General features: G+C 35.7%; 1 protein-coding gene across 3 annotated transcripts in view; it reads left to right on the top strand.

The window, feature by feature from the left end:
- Positions 1 to 14,341: 14,341 nt before the first annotated feature.
- The window catches only part of IL33 (interleukin 33), a 32,575-nt gene continuing 24,561 nt past the window's right edge, over positions 14,342 to 22,355 (top strand). For 2 of the 3 annotated variants that reach the window (XM_072959474.1, XM_006208154.4), the window contains exon 1: positions 14,416 to 14,459. The gene's annotated coding sequence lies outside the window, so the exon portion shown is untranslated. Of the gene's footprint in view, positions 14,460 to 22,355 lie in introns of all 3 variants that reach the window. The other variant, XM_072959475.1, reaches the window with a different exon arrangement.

Genomic DNA, 22,355 nt, shown 5'->3' with positions numbered 1-22,355 from the left:
TTATACAATAAACAGAAGAGTGACAGCCAAAGTGGGAAAAGGGAAAGAAACCCTGTAGGTTAAACACTATAGAATAAACATAGGTTATACTATAGGTTAGACAAGATTCACCAGTAGATCAATTGTAAAGAAAATGAAGAAATTGGGAGGGGGAACAATACATTAAAAATACTTTAAAACATGACTAAACCTTGGCACCTAGAGATTCACACTTGGAAGATAAAACTAAAAAAGTACAAGAGATTGTCAATTAAAAAAAAGAAAAAATATAAAAGAATGACTGCTACAAAGGTCAGTGTAGTTGTTAACTATGGGAGGAGTGACAGGCTTGTGACAGAATGGAATACATGGAAGGGCTTCTGAGGTGAGAGACAGGATTCTGTTTCCTGTCCTGGAAGGTGGTTACAAGTGTACTCACCTTACAATGGTTCATTAAGCTATATACTTATTTTGGATTGTTTTCTGTATCTATATTTTATTTTACAATAAAAGATTAATAAAAGAGCAATAAAAGAAAGAAAAGAACCACTTCCAATAAGGCCAACTGACAAATCAATCCTCTTTTTGTAGATAACAACTATCAACTCTCAACAAAATATAAAAACAAATCCCTGAACAAACAGTGAACAAAAGAAGCAGGCAGATACTGAGAAGAGCCAACACTTGGCAGAGGGAAACAAAGGTCAAGTTTCCATTTTGCTAGCGTGGCTTTTAGCCATGTGGGGTGGCTAAAGCTGTGTTAGAAAATCGTAGTTTTACTGGTTTAAAAATCAGAGAAGAGAGTTTGAGTTTGGGGCACCACATTCACTGGAAAGTCAGAGAGGAAATCCCCCCCAAAAGAAAGCCAGAAAGTGTAGGTCCCAAATTCTGGGTATAAAATTTGCCCAAATCTCTGGACAACCCTTGAAAATGCATACTGGGGAAAGACTCTACGCAGGTGTTTCAGGTGAGGCCAAAAGAACTGAACTAAAATTTGAGCTACACCCATTGCAGAGGAACAGTTAACTACGTTTCTAAAAATCAATATTCATCAGAGGAATATTCAGATTCAAGAGCTTTTAGAGCATATCATTCACAATATTAAAGACGTAATTCAAAATTAAACAACATTCAAAGAATCAGGAAAATATGGTAAATTCGTAAGAAAAAATATCAACAGAAAACAATCTAGGATGACACAGATATTGGAATTAGCAGACAATTATTTTAAAGCTTATATTAAAACTACGCTTGGTGATATTCAGGGAAATATACTCACAATTAATGAAAAAAAAGGAAATTTCAGAAGAAAAGAGTCTTTTTAAAAAGCCCAACTGGAAATTTTCAAACCGGAAAACAAAATAACTGAAGTAAAAATTCATTGGATGGGCTTAAGAATAGAATGGAATGACAGAATAAAGAAGCAATAAATTTGAAAACAGATCAATAGAAATTATTCAATACGAAGAATATAGAGAAAAAAAATATTTAACAGAGGCTTATGGAGTAACATCAAAAGTTCGAATATGTATGTAACTGGATACTGAAAGGAGATGACAGAGTTAATTGAGAGGGGAAAAATGGCTAAAATTCCCTCAAATTTTGCATAAGACATACATTTACAAATTTAAGAAGCTTAATGAAGCCTATAAAGGATAAATAAGTAGGAAAAAATGCTCCTGTTTATATCACAGTCAAGTCAATAAAAATGAAAAATACTTGAAAGCAATCAGAGAAAAATAACACATTGAATACAGGGAAACAACAATGCAAAGGACAACAGCTGCTTTCTCATAAGAAACAATGGGGGCCAGAAGACAGCAAAATGATATCTTTAAAATACTACAGGAGAAATCTGTTAACTCAGAACTTTATATTCAATTAAAATATCTGTCATGAATGAAGGTAAAGTAAGATTCTCAGATAAAAGAAAACTAAGAGGATTCATCACTACCACATCTGCAGCACAATAGTGTTGAAGTAAGTTTTCCAATCTCAAGAGAAAACCAAATGGAAATTCAGATCTTCAGGAAGGAATGAAAGATCCTTGTAAACGGTAACTATGTATATAAATATAAAAGACTATTTTCCCCTTAATTTTTTATAAATTCACTTAAGTACTTGAAGCAAAAATTATAAAATTGTATTACAAGGCTTATAATGTTACAGAAACGACAGTCCAGCCAAGAAACAAGCACCACTCGGAGGGTTGGAGTACCCAGATTTATTACACTGGTGGGCTCAGAGGGGCTTCTGCTCCAAAGCTCTGAGCACTTCCAAGACATGTGCATGAGGTTTTATAGGGTTAATTACAAACTTGGGGCATTCGGCCAATAGGCATGGAACAGCTTTAGCAGCATCATTATCACAAAAGTAGAGGCAGGGAGGCAGCAAACCAACATTTCAAGGCGAGATATGTCTCTCTGAAAATCCAGCTGGCTAGCAAAAAAAAAAAAAAAAAAAACATGAGCAGGGAATCAGCAAACTGACACTTACTAACTTAGATTTACGAGTTAGCCCAGCCCGGCTTTTCCTTCACAATAATATATGTAGATGTAATGCACATGACAACTATAGCACAAGGGGATAGCAAATGGACCTATACACCTGCAAGATTTCCCCATTTTAAAAAATTCTATTTTATGGTTCTTTTGGGGGAGTAATTAGGTTCATTTACTTATTTTAATTATTTTTTTGAATGGAGGGACTGGGGACTGAACCCAGGACCTCATACATGCTAAGCATGTGATCTACCACTGAGTTATATCCTCCCCAAAGCAGACTATTATAAATGATGGATGTGAACTGTAATCCCTAGAAAAGCCAATAAAAACACACACAAAAAGTATAGCCAAAATGTCAGTAGGTAAATTAAAATAGAATTCTAAGATATATTCAAATAATCCAAAAGAAGGTAGGAAAGAGGGAAGAGAGAAATTAAAAAAATAAAAAGTGTCAAAGTGAAACAAATTGTAAAATGATAGACATGAATCCAATCATATCAATAATGACATTAGGTGTTAAAAGACTAAAGATTTGAATTAAAAGTCAGACTGTCAAAATGGATTAAAAAGAAAAATCCAACTATATGCTGTCTAAAGAGATGTACTTTAAATATAAAGACACAGATAAGTTGAAAGTAAATGGATAAAACAGACATTATCATATAAACAGTAAGAAGAAAAAGACTAGTGGAGAGGGTATATAGCTCAGTGGTAGAGCTCACGCCTAGCATGCACGAGGTCCTGGCTTCAATCCCCAGTACCTCCATTAAAAATAAATAAATAAACCTAATTACCACCCCCCACCAAAAAAAGATTAAAAATCTTTTAATATCAAATAAACTACACTTCAAGACTAAGATAGTGTGAGAGAAAAGAGGAGCATTTCAAAATAATAAATTAAGAGAAAACAATAATGAATGGGTATGTATGCAATAACAGTCTCTAAATACATGATGACAGAATTGACAGAATTAAAGAAAGAAATAGACAATTTCAAAGTATGGTTATAAATTTTACACCCCTTTCTCAGCAACTGATAGAACAACAAGACAAAAAATTTTGTGAAGACATAAAAGATCTAAACAACACTAAACAACACTATAAGCCACCTTGTGCTAATTTACATGTAGAGAACACTAGGTGAGATGGTGACTTGGACCAGGTAAGAACAGTGAAGTGGTGTCACATGATCAAATTCTAGATATATTTTAAAGGCTGACTTGGGAAAGTCACTTAACATCTCAAAATATTGGTTATAAATCAGTAAAATGAGGATAAACAGTATTAACTTCATAGAGTTATTGTGGAATTAAATAAGACAGTACATATAAATATGCTATGCTATATAAATTATGAGATAGTACATATAAGGTGCATAGCACAGTGCATGACTCAGAGTAAGCAATAAGTACTCTTAGTAATTAGTTGTACTACTACAATCTGTGGGAATCATTCATTTGGAAAATACTTATTGAGCCCTCCTAAGGGCCAGAGCCTAAGTTAGGCACAGAGAATACATATTTGAATATAATTAGCTTTACATCTTATAAATGAAGTGGAAACCAAACATTTCACTTTATTTCCATACCAATGGGAGCAGGAATGTCCAGCTGCGATAACAATGGAACATAGAAACCATCACATTTTGTTAAAATCTCTGTCAGGAGGACATAACTGATTCCCTGCATTTTACTACTCCCACAATTTCATCCGTGAGATCCTACACAGAGTCAGATTACCCAACAATAGCTTTAAATCAGGGGAAATTTGAGGAAAAGATTAAGTGATAACTGATACAGAGTTTTAGGGTTGAACTTTAGATTTTTCTGTCCTTATTGAACTCAGGGTATTTGGCTTCTATTGTCTGTTACTGAAGGAATGTTGACCTTTAAACAGTCTTGGCTTCTAGAGAATTAGAAGAGAATAAGAACTCTAAGAACTGGAGATTGAAGATGGAGCATTTATAGTAAATATTTGAGTAGCACATAGTTCTGGTTAAAAAATATTTGACAATGGGGAAAGAGGCTTTTCAAATTAATTTTTCAGATATACTAATCCCAGAGGACCTGGGTTGGAAGAGGGATAGGAAAATTATGTATATGATCTGTGAAATAAGTGGGTAAGAAATAAGTGTTTCTATGTGCACTGGGTCAACACCTACATCTTTATTACATCTTCCATGGGCATAGAGAATACAAAGAAAAATGAGGCCACACAGTGGTTTCCTTCAGGAGGTGGTGTCAGTCTGGGAGAACACCCAGAGGCACAGGGATCATGCCACCAGCCCCAACTCAGGCTATATTCCTGTCCTTCCGAGAGACGACTGCCAAGGGCAAAAGACTAAAGAAGGGGTGAAGGAGGATTAATAAAATAGTTGCACTTAGGCTAACAGATTGCTTATTCTTATGCTTGCTCTTAAAACAGTCAACTGACCTGACTGACCATTTGCTACTCACAGTTTGAGGCCCATTGTTAAAACTAAAGCTATTGATCTTACTGTTTCTACTTTATTCCAGTAATCGAAAGCTATAATCATGCTTGGTTTCTGAGTCAATCTCCAGCGAGAAGGTCACAGGACTTTAACCTTAGAAAACAGCCTGAATTACCAAGAAGACCACACCTTGAGTGCTTAGGAGATAAAGAGATCTAACCGCTGGCCTCTATAGAATTGGTCGCCTGGAAGCATCATGACACCATTCTGTCTTCTGATGAGAAAATGATTCTGTTGATTGCTATGCTTTATCATTTGAGCTCTGGCTATATAACCACCTCACCCCATCCCCAAGGTAGGTTCACAGTTTTGAAGGTACCAGCCTGCTGTGAGGCCCCTTTGCCCTGCAAAGCAATAAGATTGCCTCTTTTCTTCTAAGCTCCAAGACCCTGTCACTGGGTTATTTGGCACGTCAGGGACGGGGGCCGATCTTTCGACAACAGGAGCTCTCCTGGTCTTTGGGCTGGGTGCCTTTTGAGTGCCCCTCAGACCCATTCTACCTGCTATGTAACCACAGAGGCTAACTTTGAAGACTGCCCCACTTGGCTCCATTGCCCTGAAGCTTCTGGTGAGCTTTCAGTGAGTGCTGCTGCATAGCCAACAACTTCAGATTGTTATAACAAATGCCTGTCTCGGTCTCATGTTAAACAAGGACTGATCTAAAAATCTATTGCCAAATACGAGAGCACGTAGATTTACTGCTAAATTTTCTTCTAAAACTTTTATGGTTTTAGTCCTTATATTTAGGCCTTTGATCCATTTTTACGTATTTTGTATATTGTGTGAGGAAGCAGTCCAATTTCATTCTTTTCAATGTGAATATCCAATGTCCCAACATAATCTGTTAAAAAGACTATTCCTTTCCCCATTGAATGGCCTCAGCACCCTTGTCAAAAATCATTTGAATATATATGCAAGGGATTATTTCTAGGCTTTCTGTTCTATTCCATTGTTCTGTTTGTCTCTATTCCAGTACCACACTATTTTGTACTAAGTAGCTTTGTACTAAGTTTTGAAATAAGGAAGTGTGAGCCTTTCACTCACACAACAATTTTGTTGTTCCTTCTCTAGATTGTTTTGACTATTCTGGGTCTCTTACAACTCTATACAAATTTAGAATCAGTTTGTCATTTCTACAAAGAAGCTAGCTGGAATTCTGACAGAGATTGTGTAAACCCTGTAGATCAATTTGGGGAGTATGCCCTTTTTAACATTAAGAGCCTTGATTCATAAACTGAATGTCTTTCCATTCATTTATGTCTTTAATTGTTTTCAACGTTTATGCCAAGATATGCCAATGTGGCACATTGATTATTATGAACTAAAGAAACCTGAGAAACAACCAGTACAAGAACATTCTGACTCTCCTTTGTTCCTCTGAAAGCCGAAAACAGTGCTCCCATTGAAGGGGGATTAATAAAATGGCCACTTTTAGGCTAACAGATTGCTTATTCTTATGCTTGCCCTTAAAATGGTCAACTGACCTGACTGACTGGTTGCTACTCACAGCTCCAGGCCCGTTGTTAAAATAAAGCTATTAATTTTACTGTTTCTGCTTTATTTCAGTAATCAAAATAAACATATTTGGTTTCTGAGTTGTTCTCCAGGGAGGCAGTCACAGAACTGTAACCTTACAAAATAGACTAAATACCAAGAAGACCACACCTTGGGCACTTACAAGATGAAGAGATCAAAATATTGAAAAAATAACTGCTAGCTCCTATAGAACTAGTCATCTGTAGTCATCATGACGCCACTCTAAGTCTTATCATTGAGAAAATGATTCTGTTGATTGTTTATTGTTTGAGCTATGGCTATATAATCACCCTGCCCCATCCCCAGGGTGGGTTCACTGTTTTGAAGGCACTAGCCTGCTGTGAGTCCCCTTTGCCTGGCAAAGTAATAAGCTGTCTCTTTCCTAAGTTCCAAGACCCTGTCTTGGGACGGGGGCTGATATTTTAGCAACACCATGGGAAAGTATCCTCTGTATGCTGAAAGTATGGAAGGCATTCTTTTTACTGGAGATAGGAAATTCAAGGCTGAGAAAGCTGTATAAACATAATTTGTTATTTCTTCATTATTTTGCTACTCCAAGCAAAAACCATTGTTTTGTCAAATCCTCACAAATAATTGATTCTTTGTCTGAAAATGTATATTGACAGCCTGCTTTGGTCACTTCTTAGGTCCCATTACTATGGGGCCTCTATACAAATGAAATTTGTGTGTTTTTCTCCTGTTAAGCTGTCTTATGTCAATTTGATCATTAGGCCAGCCAAAGGAACCTAGATGAGTGGAGGAAAATTCTTCTTCCCCAACAACTGCTTTCTCTGCATCCCATAAGTTTGAGTATGTTTCATTTTCATTCATTTCAAATTATTTTCTAATTTCACTTGTAATTTCTTCGACCCATTAGTTGCTTAAGAGTATGTTAATTTCCCCACATTTTTGAATTTTCCAGTTTTCCTTCTGTTATTAGTTTTATTCCATTGTTCTCACAGAAGAAAATTTGGATGATTTAAATCTTTTAAAATTCATTAAAACTTGTTTTGTGGCCTAATATGTCTCTCTCCTAGAGAATGTTCCATGTATACTTGAGAAAAAATGTATTCCGCTGTTGGTGGGTGGAGTGTTCGATAGCTGTCTGTTAGGGCTAGTTGGTTTATAGTGTTGTTCAAGCCCTACATTTCCTTACTGATCTTCTATCTGGTTGTTCTACCCATTATTGAAAGTAAGGTACTGAAGTCTCTATTACTACTGAATTTTCTATTTCTTCCTTAAATTCTGTCAGTTTTTGCTTCATATATTTTGGGGCTCTGTTGTTTGATGTGTATTTGTTTATAACTGTTAATATTTTTTTTGATGGATTGACCCTTTAATCAATACATAATGCCTTTGTCTCCTGTAACATTTTTTTTGTCCTAAAGTCTATTTCATATGATATGAGCACAGCCACACCAGTAAACTTTTGGTTAGTTATCTGCATGGAATATCTTTTGCCATCCTTTTACTTTCAACCTATTTGTGACCTTAGATCTACAGTGAGTCTCTCATAGACAGAATATAATTGGACCATGCCAATCTCTGCCTTTGCAATGGAGAATCTAATCAATTTACATAAAGTACTCATAAGGAAGTACTCCTGCCATTTTGCTGTTTGTTTTCTGTCTTACTTCTTTTTTGTTCTCCTTTTTCTCCATTACTGCCTTCTTCTTTGATTGATTTTTTTCTAATACACCATTTTGATTCCCTCTTTTTCTGTGTATTTTTGTTTTCTTCTTAGTGGTTACCCCTGAGGATTACAATAAAATTTTAACTTTATAAGAATCAAATTTGATTATTAATATCAACTTATTTTCACTAGTATACAAAACTTTTCTCCTTTATAGTTCCATCCTCTTCTTTTATGATAGTTTTGTCACAAATTAAACATTTTTACCTTGTGTTCCCACCTATGTAGATATATAATTATTGTTTTAGGCATTTTGCTTTTAAATTATATAGAAAAAAGAGGAGTTACAAATAAAAAATATAACAATATCAGCTTTTATGTTTACTCATGTAGCTACCTTTTAACATTGTTCTTTATTTTTTTCATATGGATTCAAGATACTGTCTAGTCTCCTATCATTGCAGACTAAAGGACTTACTTTCGCATTTCTTTTGCAGGGCAGATCTACTAGTGATCATCTGTTTTTGTATATCTGGGAATGTCTTAATTTCCTCTTCATTTTTGAAGGATGACTTTGTCACATGTAGAAATTTTTGGTTGACAGTTTTTTTCTTTTGGCACTTTAGATATATCATCTTACTGCTTTCTGGTCTCCATAGTTTCTGAAGAGAAATTAACTGTTAATCTTACTGAGGATACTTTTACATGATAAGAAACTTCTCTCCAACTGCTTTCAAAATTCTCTGTCTTTAGCTTTTGACTGTTAAGCTATAATGTCTCAGTGTGAATATCTGAGTTGATCTGAGATCTTGCTTGAATTTCCCTGAGTATCTTGAGATGCCTTTCATCAAACTTATGTTTTTAACCATTATTTTTTCAAATATTCTCTGTCCTTTTCTCTTTCTTCTTTCAAGATTCCCATTATGCATATGATGGTATACTCCATAGTGTCCCACAGGTTTCTTAATCACTGTTCATTATTCTTCATTCTTTTTTCTGTCTGCTTCTCAGACTGGACAATCTCAATTGACCTAATCACTGATTCTTGTTAATACTCACATTTGCTATTGAACTCCTCTAGTGAATTTTTCATTTTAGTTATTTTTTTTCAACTGCAGAATTTCTACTTAGTTACTTTTTATAATTTCTTTCTCTACTGATAGTCTATTTGGTGAGACATCACTCTCCTAGTTTCGTTTTTCTCTTTTAATATATTTAAGATAGTTAATTTAAAGTATTTGTATGATAAATCCCATGTCTGTTTTTCCTCAAGGATGGTTCCTGACAACTTCTTTTTATCCTGTGAATGGGCTATACTTTGTTTTTTTCCATGCCTAACAACTTGTGCTGAAAACTGGACATGTTGAAAATTGTAAAATAGCAAATCTGGAAATTCAGTTCTTCCCATTCCCAAGCTTGTTGTGGGCTGTTGTTGTCTGCTTTGTGAGTTTCCTAAAGTATTTTCTACAGTCTGTATTCTTTGTTGCGGGTGACCACTGAAGTCTGTGTTCCATTAGCTTAGTGGTCAGCTAGTGTTATGACAGTGATTTCCTTAAACAACAATAGCCAAAATTAGAAGAAAGAAAGAAAAAGAAAAAAATTACTCTCCCAGTTTTTGTAGATTGGTTCTGTGTTGTGGCATGACTTCAATGATGCCAAGTAATTTATAACTCTACCTTAGCCTTCACTTCATGCTAGCATGGAGCCTGAAGGTCAGCCACAGGTGAAAGTATAGGGTCTTCTCAGGCCTGTTTTGAACATGCATCCAGCCTTGGGTATAAGCATTGCCTTCCTGATTCCCCAGTATACATGGGAACTTTTAAAAACCATTATTCTCCCATGTATCTCCTTTCTCAACTTCTTCTTTCTAGGCCTTTTTATTTGTCTATTGCTTATTCCGTTTTATCCCTTGTCCGAAGCAGCTGCAGCCAACACTTTTACCTTTAAATGCTTTTGACAAAACTTCTCAGGAAGCTACCCAAGCCCTGGGAATATTTCAGATCAAATAAAACAAAAGAAAGCACTTGCAGCAGTCCTGTAGGGAGCACACAACCACAATTCTTTGAGAATAAGGTCCATCTTGCTCCCTCTTGCACTAGCACCTGCACCAGGGGTTCAGGCTGTCATCTTCATGGGCTGTCATTGATCTGGGGGATGAAGGATGGTAAGAGGCAACTTAAAATGCCACAGCACTCTCTTACTACAATACATCAGTTTCTTTCTTCATTAAGCCTTCTATGGTTGTTGTAAGTTTTTACTAAATTAAAGAGTAATGTGAAACTTGACTTTAACAATTTTCGCCAGCTTATTAGTTGCTTTTGTGAAGGGACAGAGCCCTAGAATTCACTATTCTGCGATATTAATAGTGACATTGGTGGGAATAGTTCTGCAACTTACTTAATGGACAAGAAAAATTTAATTTTGTAAATGTTCTATGTGCGCTTGAAAAGAGTACGTGCTCTCCACCCTTAGATAAAATGCAATTTATATATCCATTTGACCTAGCTCCTTGATTGTGTCACCCCAAATAATTGCTAAGATATAGGTATTCAATCTCTCACTAGAATGATAGATTTGTGTATTTCTCCCTGTAGTTTTGTTCATTTTCGATTTATGTACTTTAGACTGTAACATGTTTTTGTTTGTTTAGATACATTTTTTTCCCAGTGAACTGAATGATCTGTCATATTTGTAATCTTCTTTATCTTTAGGTATACTTTCTACCTAAAAGTATAAGATGAATGAAGCAATATCAGCTTTCCATTGATTAGTATTTGCCAGCATATATTTTTCTATACTTTAATTTCAATTTATAGATTTTGTATATGTTTCTTAAAAACAGCATATAGATGGATCTTTTCTTTTCAAGTCTAAAAACAGTTGTTCTTTGACTGGAGCATTTAATTCATGTAATGAAATTATTGATATATTTGGGTTGAAATACTCTATTTTTGTCTTTTCTCTTTGTCTTCCCTTTCCTATGTTTTGTTCTCTCTTCTTTCTTGATTTGTATTGTATGGACAATTTTGTTCTCTCTCCAGTCTTGATTTCGACTGTATAGAAAACTATTTTTTCCTCATTCTATTTCTCCTCATTCTATTTTTCCTTCCCCAATAGTTTGGAGTTAGTTATGTGCCTGATATCTATTGTTTTGAAAATCCTTCTGGAAAATGTAATAGGTGTGCTTAATGTATTTGAGCCTAAATTCAGCAATATTTTTATCCCCCTTTGGACAAATACATGGTCTTAGAGAACTCCCATTCTTATCATCACCTCTCCAGACTGACGGGCTACTTTTGTCAAGTATTTAGTTGTAGCTTATTTTTCTTAATATTACAATATATTATTATCAACATTTATAGTCAATATTTGTTAAGTATTACTTCTATATTTATTATACTCTTTGCTCTTCAATTCCACTTGAATATCAGTTGACCTACTATTTGGGGTCAACTTCCTCTGCCTGAAGTATGTTCTTTACAACTTCATTTTTGGAAGCATGCTGGTAGCAAACCCTCAGTTTTAGCTTTCTTTTTAGGAACAAAATAATATTGCCAGATCTAGTATGTGTCTGTAGGTCAGCTAAATTTCAGACAGCCAGCTTTTATCTGCCTTGAAAGGAGGCAGTTGGTATGGCAGATTTGGTATTTGAGAAGGAACAGGAAAGGAGAAAGAACTACATGTCATATAACCTGGGGTGACCATATCTCAGTGTTCACCTGTTATTCTAGCCTAATTATTAATGACACTCTTTTCACTCTCAAAAGTTTTACAGTTTAGATAAAAAATTCTATGGTCACTTGAATAAAGCCCAAATGACCGGTAGTCCTCCTGGCTTCTGGAGCTATGCTTTCATTTGTATTCAACTCAGACAGCTTAGGGACTTTCACTTCCAATGGAATGGAAGAGATTACGGCAATGTTGCCATTAAGAATAACCAGAAGGGGCAAATAAAGCACCAAAAACAAGCAAACAAGCAAAAACACATTTAAAGTTAAGAGAAAGGTGCTGAAGCACTGAGGATGAGGAATTAAGATGTGATTAGGTGAAGCTACAGCTGCTTTTCTTCCAGGGGCATTTGCCAATCCCATGTGTACACCAGGAGGCAGGGAATCTGGATTCTAGCTGGGCAGAAGGCCAGGAGACAAAGACACCGGCAAAGTCTTTGGTTGTGTTGTGGGGCTGGAGAGACAAAGTTGGAGGCTTAAAGGATCAAGAACTCAGTGAAAAGAAAGGGCTGAGGAGAACTGAGCGTGACATACAAAGAGTTTTCTCCTCAAAACATTTGCAGAAGTATGCAGTTGCCTGAGGCAGAGGCTTAAAAAAAGTTTTTAGAAAGTCCCTTAAAAGCAGAGCTGAAGTTTTGGCAGTTTTTGTTTTGTTTTGTAGTCTTACTCTATTGAAGTAAGAATTATACTGCATGACTCCTGGGAGAAATTTTCATAATTAAAAAAACTGACTAATCCAAAAGAAGCAAACAAAGAAAGAAAATAAAGCATAAACCAGGGGGACAAAATATAGAAAAATAAAGCAAGATAGTAGAAATAAATGCAAATATGTCAATAATCACAATAAATGTAAATAGAATAAGTAGTCCTGTTCAAAGACAAATAATAGTCAAACTGGTTGAAAGCAAACCAAAACAAAAATCAACAATATACTGCTTATAAGAGACACTTCTTAAATATACAGATAAAGAAGGACATTTTGTAACAACGAAGAGTTCAGAGTACATAATAAAGCCACCTATTCATCTCTTGTAATCTCAGTATTTCCAAGAATTCCCAGGGTGGAGCATGATGATATTCCCTTGGTTGTTACCTGTTACCTCTCCCTCCCATTTATTGCACACAGCTTAATTTCCAATCAGGATGGATCATCTTGGCTTCCTTCTTGCTTTGTGCCTATAAAACAGAAGGAAGCAAAGAGCACTGGCCCAGATGCTTCCTGTGTCAGTTTGACTTTGCAGTGTAATTACTCTTTCACTGCATTATCCTGAGAGTAGGCACAGCCCTCTTCCTTCCTCGCTTACAAACACAACACTATGGCTTGTCGCAGATAATTGCTCAAATTTGGGAATGATGAAAGGGGATTACTACGCAGAATGGGAAACAGCTTTAAACTGGATCACAGATCTTAGTATTCCTCAGTTCCTCAGTTGCTCTTTCCAAAGGGGACTCTATCACAGATGTATCTTTCCCAAGCCATGGTCAGCCACCTGTTGCTATCTCATCTTCACATTCCCCTGGATTCCAGAAACCTAACACTCTATGCCACAGTATGCCAAGATGAAGACTCAAAGATTCCTCTTACTTAATTTTGCAGAACATTTCCTTCTGCCCCTTCATTTCAAGTTCACCCTTCTAAACTGGTGGGTTGGATGGTTGTGGGGGTTTGCTAGGCCTGCATGTATATAACAAACAGTCCCACCAAAATATCTCTCTAAGTACAACAGCAGTCTTCCGTCTGACGTATGATCTTAGAATGCAGAAACAGCCCAAGTTTTAAAAAAGCATCCCTTCACCCCTTCCTTGCTATGGTTGTATTATAGATGCCAGAGGAGAGGGACAGAGGGCATGTAGAAGCAAAATTTTTCATAAGGTAGGAAGAGTTGTGATCTACAGTGCAGGATTTGCTTTTGCAACAAAAAACAGTATCTTCCATGAGATTCTGGGGATGAATGGAAGAACAGATGAATAATGAAGAGCAGAGAGGCAGATCAGGTATACTGAGATGTATAAAGTATTTGAGAGCGTTTATCTGCAGATGAGCTGCATATTATTGATATGCAATACAGGTTGATCCTACATAAAAAAGAGTTTGGAAGAATAAACTGACCTCTTAGTGATTGTAAATGAATAAGCCAATGGCCAAAAGGAAAAATATAAACGGCAAAAGAATTTCAACATGAAAAGCGCTGAAGGTGAAGTTGCGAAGTTCGACTCTGAAGGGAGCCAGGTTGTAATGTGTCAGGGCAGAGGAAGGGTTGTGAGTAGGAGATGGGGTGAGGGTTGCATATGAGATAATCCTGATATAAGCTGGAAGGAAAAAAACACAGAACATAAAAGCCATAATTGCTGGATTAATTTTAAGATGGAAATGTGGAGAAGGCAGAAAGCAATGAATCTTAGATGACAGGCTTGTAACTATTGGCTCTTTACACGCGATTAAAAACCTGCTAAAATCTCACCTACTCAGATCTCCCTTCCGCAGCAGTTTGGTTCTCTGCCAAACTTTGAGCAATAAATAGAGCCTGCAAGCTCTCTGAACACAGAGCTGCAGCCTTTGAGGGGAGAAATCAAAACAAGATCACAAGGTAAGAATGAAATCAATATTCTACTGGATTTTTAGTTGTTTTGCAAAGTAAAAACCATGGAGAGATTTTTTTATTTCTATAAAATAAACGATTAGGTTGATATATTATTATTGCCAACAGAAATAAAAGTTGATGATAATAGTTGCTACTTAGAATTCCATTTTGCTTTCTTTTGGGTGATTTGTATAATTATTAATAAATTGCTATAATAGACATATATAACAGTCTTATAGTACATGTTCCCCTCCACCACCATAAAACTTCATCAAAAAAGTTGATAACTGTACTTCCTAGTTCTAATGCTTATCCAAAGACAAATCCACTCACAATCATTTACAATTGGTTTTTAAGAAAGAGGGACAAATACAAGAACTGAAAGGTGCCATCTCCTAAAAAAAGTCCTCTCAAAAATAAATTTGTGAAAAATAAGAAATTGATATTCTATAAATGGGTAAATTTAAAAACTCAGTTTTCCTACTATTTTTCATTTAGAGCGAAAACTGTTTTTGTTCTATTTCTTGCTGTCTGCCTCGTGGGAATTTTTTCTCCTTACTCTTTTCTCTGCCTTATCTTTCCTTGCATGAATACGTGCCTCCAGACTCTTTTAATAAAGAAATGACACAAAACCCTAAAATACTGTGGCTGCACACTATTTGTTTCCAGGTCTTTGGAGACTTGAGAGTGGAAGATCTAAGACTAGGTGTGGCTGGATTATCCTGACTCTCACTCCCTCCTCAGCACTGTGCTTCTTCAACTTGAATCTTCCCTGTATGCCACTGTATGCACTGCTTTGTGCCATCCTGTGCTGTTCCCTCCATCCCCACCTACTGCTTCTCACACTTGCCTTTTGAATACTTACTGCTCTTCTTTTAATTTTGACCCTGTAAAGGCACAGCTCTCTGTTCAGAAAACTTCAGAATCCTCTATTTCTTAAAGTTAGGGTACTTGAGCTGAGTCACACAGCTAGGCAATGTCCTTAAATAGTAAAGAACTCTCATGGGCAGCAGTCTCTGAAACTCAAATTTCACATTTTTTTCCTCCAGTCTTCTCAGAAAGGATCTTGGATTTCCTACCAGTTGTTGACTGGTGGCTGCATAATTCATTTTCCCAGCAGTGTACTGACCTAGATGTTTTCCTCTTTCCCAGAATGTACTGATTTCCTTTTCTTACTTATAAAGAGGGAAGAATTCTGAGGGGAACCTTTCACTTACGGGTTGAAATAGGGCTGAAAGTAAGGTAAGACATTGAGAAATGGGAGCTGTCACTCCTAGCCAGAGTCTGTAGAGGATTAAAGACACAGTTTGCAACTAACCTCAGAGAATGTACCTGAGTTTCAGCTGTAAAAAGGTCTGCTCCACGGAGGAATTAAATCATTACAGGGAAATACCATGGGAGCTGAGGGGAGGGGATAGGGCATAGCACTGAAGGAAGAAAAAACTCCAAGGATTGTTTATGCCAGTAATCTGACAGCATGAGGTCTTTTTTGGAGATATGAGTGCAGAATTAAATAAGAACTGCAGAGAGGGCAGCACTGGGGGAAGAAAAATACATACAACATATATGTCAGTAAACATATATGTCAGTAAATCTGATAGCATGAAGTCTTTTCTGGAGATGTGAGTGGGACTGCCAAAATCAATGTATCTTTCATTCAAACAGTTGAAACTTTGGCAAGCATGATGGGAATCAAGTGACAGAATTCTCCTTGTTATATCTTGGTTTGCAGCAGGGACATTAAGAAACATTAAGACTAAAAATAATCTCCTTGAACAGCAGAAAGAAATCTTATTTCTTTAAAAAAAAAAAAGTGATGCTTGGTTCAAGGACTTCAGGAAATCACAGTAGAATCCCTAATCTATTTTCAATTCCCTTCTGGGTTCTCTGGTACTGATATTTGTATGCAAAAGGAAACTTTAAGGGAACCCAGCCTTAGGGGACAGGCAAAGTTCACTGTCTGGGGTGGTAGAGGGGGAATAAGGAATTTGGGGCACTTCTCCCTCCAGCAGACTCCTGGCCCATGCTCACATGCTGCCCTTGTTACTGTTCATGTGAAGGTTTTTGCTTTAAGTAAAGAGTACAGTATAGATTAATAGTAAAAAAAAAAAAAAACCCACAGATTTTTACAGTCAGACAGTCCTCAACTACATGTATCACTGACTAGCTGTGTGACTTTGGTTCTTAACTTTCCTGAGACTGAAGTTTTTTTCTCTGTTGTAAAATATAAATCAAAAACAAAACCAAAAAATAACAAAACACTCTACCCTAGGGAGATGTTGAGATGTTTACGAAGGTAAAACAAGTCAGAAGGAGTCATGAAAGGTAACTGTTAGTCATCACTGAACATTTACTAAATGTGAGATATTCATTCCACAGTATTCCATTTAATCCTCATAGTACCTTCGTAAGATAAATATTACCTTCTCCATTTATAAAATTAAGCAAGTGAGATTTAGGAAGATTATACTAACCCAAGATGATACAATCAACAAATTTCAGACCCAAATTAAAATGCTTCAAGTTCCGTGAAGGGAAAAGAACAAAGATGGATTCCAAATGACTTCATTTAGTGCATCTCTAATCCTCCTTGTGAAGCCATTTTATATTCAAAGTTCCCATCATTTTCAAACAAAAGTATTAGTGAGGTAACATTAAAACTTTCCCTTGTTTTCCTTAAGGCTACATTCATGTCCACCTGAAGGAAAGAGTTCCTGCCAGCCATTATTCTCTTACATAATATGTTTTGCCATTGCCACCAGTAATGCTAGAACCAAGGTATCTGCTCATAAACTTGGCTTCACTTTTAACCAGCATACCAGTCTACATTTATTTTCCCCTTCACTTTGAACAGCTCATAAATTGCACTATCATCACAATTTTCCCCAGCAATCTGAGAACCCCTGCAACTGAAGAATGTTTTGCTCATTAATTCTCTTGAATTGCCTGGCAGAGACTCAATATTTTCTTAAAGAGTTTGATAGAACTTCATAGTTTTACTTATCTACTGTGTTCAAATCTCAGCCTCTCTTAACTTCTTAGTCTTTCTCTAATCTGAATTTATTAGTTTCTAAAAATTTTCCTTCCTGAGGTTTTATTTTTTCACTATCTTTTATACATATTCATGTGTTACTTGTCCACATTCTTTAGCAATCCTGTTTAAACAATGCTTCATCCAGCAGTCAGCATGAATGCTTCATACTGGTAAATCAGTATAAATTTCCTTGAGTAGATATTTCTTTCTAATCTTTTTTAAGAGCTTGAGCCACAGACATAGGTGCTAACAATCATTCTAATGTAATTTGGTGGCTATTTTTAGCTTTCCTTTTTTTTCTTCATTATGACTTGTATAAGAGCCATATAACCTCAATGTACATGTAGCATTATTTTATCAAAGAGGGTGCATATTTTTACTTCACTCACTTACACAAGTGCCATATGGTTTGCGAAACCATCACAATTATCACTTTGTGATGACAATTGTTTAATAGAATACATTGGATGTTATTGTCTCAAAGGAGTGTAAGCTGTTTCCTAAAAATGTCTGGAGGGTCCTATGCACAGGCTTACATCTGGCTGTCCAATTATTATTACCTTTCATTATGTCAAGTGGGAGGATTTCTCTTTAGTACTGTGAGGTCCATGAGATCAGACTCAGCATTTAGAAGCATTAAAGTCATTTGCATTGCAATGTGCCAGTTGGGGGAAAAACTGTTTAAAAATTCTTGTATTTTTTTTAATTCATAAAAGCATAAAAAACCAGAAGTCCACTTTTTGGCAGCATCCATTTTTTTTTTCTGGTTATTTGTGGCAAATGCTCCCAAAAGAGCATCTGGGTTTAGACTCATTGGCTCTCCCTACCTCTAGGCAGAATCATGCAGTGACTAGTATCCCCTAGGATTGTGGTTCATTGTTAGGTTATATGCAACACCTTTTCTTGGCAAAGAAGGGGGATACCTCACATTCTTTTGCTCTGCATCATTAGGTGTACTCAGGAAGAGGTCATAACTGTCCAGAGGAGGAAAATGATTAAGTCTTATCTTGGAGAAGAGAGGTGTTTAGCACAGTCCACTCTAGTACTTTTCACCTTAAAGCCAGCTGCCAGGTAACCAAGATTGAGTCTACTTAGAATCCCATGTAAGGATGATGGCATCAGCAATCTGGGGAATTGCTGCAGCCCCAAAAGTAGGCAAGGGAGACAAAGGCTTGTCATACCAGGGTGGACAAGTTTCCAGGTCTCTGAGTTGTATTTTCTGATTGTTGCACAAGGTAGCTCTGTTGAAACTTTTATAGAAATTAAATATCCAGCATTTGGTTTGTGGCTTAGCTTATTCAGGTCAATGGCCAGGAACTCACATCTGTAAATGGCAAGCTTCCACACTCTACATTTTTAAATGTCTTCTAACAATCAAATTTAATATCTAATACATGATGTATGTATCACTGGCTGGTCATTTGGTTGCAAAAGAAAATCTTAACGGTCTATCCAGGAGTGATGTTCAAAACATTTAACACCTGGCATGGCATGAGCGGAGATAAGTGAGAAAGGAACCAGCCATGTGGAGCATATCAGCTGAATACCAGAAAGAGACTCCTATTCTGACTTTGAACTATACTAACTAATTTAGGATAATGTGGTAGTGAAGGTGCTATAGAATATCTAAAGATTTACAGAATGTTTAACAACCTGACCAGTGTTGCTGTCACCATTCAACAGGCATATCTCAGACATAGGAGAAAAATCCTATAAAAGTTATGTTAATAACTTAAGTCTTTGGACAAGGGAACATTTTCACATATTATATAAATATATTTAAAATTAACTTCTGAATAAAGGCAACCTGAAATAACATTTTGACCAGAAAACAGTTTTTAGTGCTTTTCCCTTTTGACCATCATTATGGACTCATGATTTTTGGTGATACTGTAATTAACTCATTTACATACTTGTTTTGATTAACTATAATTTTTTGTTGTTTTCAGTCACATTGTCACGATTTGGCACACAGAAGTCCCTTTATGGTGGTCATTTGCTCTTTTTCTACCTACCTCAGAACTTTAAAATAAGCATCACTACTTTCAGGCAATAAGTTATTCAGGCTCACCTTGCATTTCTTCTACAAAAAACATGAAATCAGCAATTATCCAAAGAGTCCTAATTTCTTCAGTGGAGAACTTATTAGACTACCAAAATCTGGGCACTGGAATATATTGGATTATTTCATCTTAACACTGAAATTAAAGCAATTCAGTTATAGAGATAGGGGAGGAAATTATACATTACATATATAATCATGAGTTCATATTTGCATTATGAATGGAGTTTTAACAATACTATACTACATACCTATTTGAGTTTTTATCTATTTCATTAATATGTCAAAATATATTATTTTTAATATTTTATTTTGTTATGACTATATAAACATTTCTTTGATTTACACTTTGGTCCAACTGTTTAAGTTCCTTTTAACTTTGAAAATGTTGATGTCTTATTAATTGACAGTTTTTAAAACCTAGTTGCTACATTAGTTACTGGAGGATGTAGAAACCTGCCTAACAGCTTACTTTGTAAATAGGATGTTAACTAAAGTTTGAGCTTCAATGTCTGTACAAGTCATTTCATTTTGCTACTATTTGTCCACCCAAAATAATGTAATGTATATGTATATGATTATATGTATATGATTTTCATAATCAATTTTATACACAAACTTATATACATAAAAATTTTGGTAAACAAACCCAATTGGTGTTTTATAAGAATAAAATAGCAATAAAAGTACTATATTGGCAATCTGTAAAATTAATAGTAAAAATAGTAATAATAGTACCATTATTGGCAATCTGTATATTTTTTTAAAAAGAACATCTCAAATAGTTACTTATAAATTTTGAAAATCTTGTCCTTATACAAAAATTTTTCAGTTTATCCTTTCTATTTCTGAAATATCATGCTTTTCTCTCATATTTTTATTGATTTTAATATATCAATTTATATATCCATATCATTATACTTTAAATTTTACTTAAAATGCAACATTGTTTAAATCAAAATGTTTAAACTAGGGGGAAGGAATAGCTCAGAGTACATGCTTAGCATGCACAAGGTCCTGGGTTCAATGCCTAGTATATATCTCCACTAAAAAAAATAATAAATAAATAAACCTAATTATCCTTTTCCAAAAAGGTTTAAACTAGCTGCTATGAAGTATGAAGGTTCCTCAAAAAATTAAAAGTAGAGCCAACATATGATCCAGCGATCCCACTTTTGGGCATATATGCAAAAGTATTGAAAGCAGGATGCTGAAGAGATATTTGCACTTTATTGTAGTGTTATTCAAAATAGCTAAGAGGTGGAATCAATCCAAATGTCCACTAATGAATGGATTAAGAAAATACAGTATATACATACAATGGAATATTATTCATCCTTAAAAAGAAGGAAATCCTGCCACATGCCACCATAGGGATGAGCCTTGAGGACATTATGCTAAGTGAAATAAGCTAGATATAAATATTGTATCCTGTATGATCCAACTTAAATGAAGTGTTAAAGCAGTCAAACACAAGAAATATAAAGTAGAACAGTGTTGCCATGGGCTTGGGGAAGGGGAAATGGGGAGTTGCTGTGTGTGGATATAGTTTCAGTTTTGTAAAATGAAAGAGTTCTAGAGATCTGTTGCACAACAATGTGAATGTAGCTAACACCAGTGAAATGTCCACTTAAAATGGTTCATTAAGATGGTTAAATTTTATATTCTGTATATTTTACCACAATTAAAATTTTTTTTCAGAAAAAAAGCTTTAAGCATGAGGGTGGGTGTGGAATGTTTAAACAATCCAACTGTATTTAAAGATGTTATTAAGTCAATGTCCAGAACATGTTAGTTGTTGGCTATTTCATTTTAGGATTTAGAAAAGGCCAATGCAGATTACATTTAGACAAAAAATACATAAGGAGAATTTGTATCACTTGATATGCTTTAGCTGCTATAGAATAACAAATTGAACATGGCTTAAAATGTAAGGACACTTACTGCTCACTTAACAGAAAGTTCTTAAGTTGGTAGCCCCAGAGTTGGTGCAAAGAACCAAAGACACTGCAAAGACCCAAGCTATTCTCACCTTTCGGCTCTGCCATTCTCACACTGACCATAATCTCTCCCTTCATGGGAGAAGATGGTTGGCCCAGCTTTGAGCATCTCACACTTACAGAGGACAAGTGAGTGGAAGTCAAAAAGCTCTTACTTCTAAGGAGAGAAATCTTCCCCCAAAGTCATAGGCACACCTCCCCTTTGTCTCATTGGCAAGATCTGGGTCACACGCCTACACCTAGACCTACTGATGGCAGTACTGCCAATGAATGGCTTACGTTCTGCATAACTAACATTACTTCTTTGGGGAAAGAAAAAAGATTTGCCAGCTAAGAAGCAAAATTCAGGGCAGATAACTCTCAGTGTCTTCTAATTTCTACAGAACTACAACCAGTTTTTAGTTTTTAAGAACTTCTTGCCCATTCCTGAGAAGGGTAGTCAAATTTTTTTCAAAGTCACCCTAAGGATTCTGCCTTAGTCTGAAAAACACCTCAAAAATCTTCTTTAATCTGATTTTCAATTCTTTTAGGACAGAAAACTAAGTCTTTAATCAGGCATGTCTGAAGCACTTCTTTCATATTAAGGGACGAGAGGAATGTGTCTGCTTCCCATCTGACCATTTTCTAGTCAGCTCAATTCATTCTTAAACACAAATGTTGATGCCCCTTTAATTTTCTTAACCATGAAACAGAGTGCTTATTTAATTCTGTCAATGAATCTCTTTGACCACCATACCTGACAATGCAGAATCTTTACCTTTTAGAATTCACTGACAGTCTCTTATTTCCTTTAACTTAAAAAATTC

Source organism: Vicugna pacos, chromosome 4 (genome assembly GCF_048564905.1).
Source record: "Vicugna pacos chromosome 4, VicPac4, whole genome shotgun sequence".
Taxonomy (NCBI): domain Eukaryota; kingdom Metazoa; phylum Chordata; class Mammalia; order Artiodactyla; family Camelidae; genus Vicugna; species Vicugna pacos.
The sequence above is the reverse complement of the archived record's forward strand: the minus strand, read 5'-3'. Positions and strand labels throughout refer to the sequence as shown.